Source organism: Pseudophryne corroboree, chromosome 1 (genome assembly GCF_028390025.1).
Source record: "Pseudophryne corroboree isolate aPseCor3 chromosome 1, aPseCor3.hap2, whole genome shotgun sequence".
Lineage (NCBI taxonomy): Eukaryota > Metazoa > Chordata > Amphibia > Anura > Myobatrachidae > Pseudophryne > Pseudophryne corroboree.
This window is the reverse complement of record NC_086444.1, coordinates 980335514-980338745: the sequence shown is the minus strand read 5'-3', so window position 1 is coordinate 980338745 and position 3232 is coordinate 980335514. Positions and strand designations below refer to the sequence as shown.

Below are 3232 nucleotides of genomic sequence, written 5' to 3'. Positions count from 1 at the left end.
ACATTTATGCATAATGGTGTTTGGGTTACAGCAATTCTGATGAATTTACATTGCAACTGCATTTTATGATCAGGTCAGGGAGTAACCGAAAACTTTCAATGAGTGTCAGCTCTTATATTAACTTTTAGCTGTAGCAGTAATTGGTTGTTATTAGTATGTGTTAAGTGTACTTTGTCCTCAGAAATAAAAAGTTTTCTCTTTATCAGCAAAAAAAAAAAAAGTGTATGGTTAAACCTATTTTTGTCTACATTTGTATCACACAGGCTTACCCTGTAGGTCACGTGGACTTTCTCACAGCATTAAATATTGTTAGGTGCAGACCTTCTATCTTTATACAAACGTATAGGCTTTTTATAGAATGACCGTCATTTCCCTTGTCATTTACCCATAAGTAAGGGTATATGAATGATTTAAATCATCTGGTCACTCTTGCTGCTGCAGTAAAATAAGCGTGGGAGTAAAAATGGGTAAGTGACAAGGCGAATGATGGTCATTCTATAAAAAGCCTATATGTTTGTATCCAGAGAAATAGCCATAAGGGGATATATTATCATCTATTCCTCGTCTGGGCCATTATTCCTTTGCAAAAATGGCATTTCGAATCTGGTTAGTGCCACTTCACCTACTACCATACCACACTATATGCCCAATCTCATTCGATCTTGGAAGCAATACAGTGTTGGGCCTGATCAGTACCAGGATGGATGACCACCTGGGAATATCAGGTGTTGTAGGTCATATATGGCAGTGTCACAGAAAGAGGACTACTTGCATGGCTTCTGAGATACAAATTATGCATCTGAACAAAGGATAAACCATTATCTCTTTAATATTTTCACGGTTAAAGTAAACTTTTTGGGGGTAATTCCAAGTTGATCGCAGCAGGAAATTTTTTATCAGTTGGGCAAAACCATGTGCAGTGCAGGGGAGGCAGATATAACATGTGCAGAGAGAGATAGATTTGGGTGTGGTGAGTTAAATCTGCAATCTAAATTGCAGTGTAAAAGTAAAGCAGCCAGTATTTACCCTGCACAGAAACAAAATAACCCACCCAAATCTAACTCTCTCTGCAAATGTTATATCAGCCCCCCCTGCAGTGCACATGGTTTTGCCCAACTGCTAAAAAATTTCCTGCTGCGATCAACTTGGAATTACCCCCCTTGTTCTTAAATTTGGCTGCGTCAGAAAATGTTTTATATTATCAACGTTGGTCCTTGTGGTTTCCTTTTATTAAGTATAGTACAATAAAAGTTATATTTTAATACAACAATAATTACAATTCCCTCTCTTTCAGTAGTAAATACTGAGCAAAAATAATTATTAAGATGATCTGCTATTACATTGTCTCGCTCAACAAGACTCCCAGTCTTTGTCTTTAGTTTTATTATTCCGCCTTTTGTTTTTCTCCTTTCGCTTAGTTTTGCCTCCTTTACCCACTGACTGGGCCATTTTCTCCTCAGCTTGTGCCTTTGCACATCTGATTACCTTCTTAGACTCCTTCTGTCTAACAAGATATATCTCTTTGTCTTCATTATTTTGTGTCTGCTTATATTTCCTAAAAGCAGTGGCGTAACTAGAAATTTTTCTCCCCCAAGCCAAAAAATTCCCCCCCCCCCCCCCTCCATAATTGGCACTAGTAAAGCGGTGAATCTGCGCGTGCCACAAAAAAGGGGTGTGGCCTTGCATAAAGGGGCATGGCATTGCAGGAAAAGACTACCTTATACCCCAGTTTTGCAACCTGCATGCCCAGACGTTGGCCACCACAGGAAAAAAAATAATTCTGATTCATGTCCCTTACATTATTTGTCATTTTTCCTCCATATAGTAATGCCCAGTATACATTATGCCACATGCTGCAATGGCCCATAGACATTATGCCACACACAATAATGCCCATGACACAATATGCCACACACCATAATGCCCCCGACACATTATGCCACACACCATAATGCCTGTGACACATTATGATAGGCATCGCAATGTCCGTTATATATTATGCCACACACTGCAATGCCCCTGAAACATTATAGCACATACAATGCCTGTGACACATTATGACACACACCGCAATGTCCGTGATACATTATACCACACACTGCACTGTCCATGATACATTATGCCACACACTGCACTGACCCTGAGACATTATACCACATACCACAATGTCCGTGATATAGTATATCACACACACTGCAATGCCCCTGAAACATTATAGCACATACAATGCCTGTGACACATTATGACACACACCGCAATGTCCGTGATACATTATACCACACACTGCAATGTCCATGATACATTATGCCACACACTGCAATGACCCTGAGACATTATGCCACATACCACAATGTCCGTGGTATAGTATATCACACATCGTAATGCCTGTGACACATACCGCGATGCCCATTATACCCTATGCCACACAACGCAATGCCTGTTATACATTATGCCACACACTGCAATGCCCCTGAGACATTATACCACATACCACAATGCCCGTGATATAGTATACCACACACCGTAATGCCTGTGACACATTATGACACAAACCGCAATGACCGTGATACATTATGCCACACACCGCAATGCCCATTACACATTAAGTCCTACAGTAAGACTTCTAATTACTTTTTAATTACTTGCTCATTGCCAGGGGTTTCATGCTCTTGGTTCCATGCATGGTGCCAGGGGTTTTCATGCTCAGGGTGTCATGCTCGTTGCCAGGGATTTCATGCGGTAGGTGTTATGCTTGTTGCCAGAGGTATCATGTGCTGGGTTTCAAGCTTGTTGCCATATGGTAATATTCGTTGCCAGGGGTTTCATGCAGTGGGTGTCATGCTCATTGCTAGGGGGTAATGCTTTTTGCCAGGGATTTCATGAGCTGGGTGTTGTGCTTGTAACCAGATGGTAATGCTTGTTGCTAGGGCTGTGCTCCCAGTGCCACATATGCCCCCAGTGCCAGATATTCCCCCACAGTGCCAGGTACACATATGCCCCAGTGCCAAATATGCCCCCCCCCCCCAGTGCCAGGTACACATATACCCCCAGTGCCAAATATGCCCTCCCCCCAGTGCCAGGTACACATACACCCCCCAGTGCCAAATATATTCCCCCAGTGCCAAATATGCTCCCCCCAGTGCCAAATATGCCCCCTTCCAGTGCCAACTATGCCCCCCAATGCCAACTATGCCCCCCAGTGCCAAATATGCTCCCCCAGGGCCAAATATGC

At 42.5% G+C, this 3232-nt stretch overlaps 1 pseudogene; it reads left to right on the top strand.

Moving 5' to 3' along the window:
- The first annotated feature begins 620 nt into the window (after positions 1 to 620).
- LOC134935556 (5S ribosomal RNA) lies at positions 621 to 737 on the top strand (annotated as a pseudogene).
- The last annotated feature ends 2495 nt before the right edge of the window (positions 738 to 3232 follow it).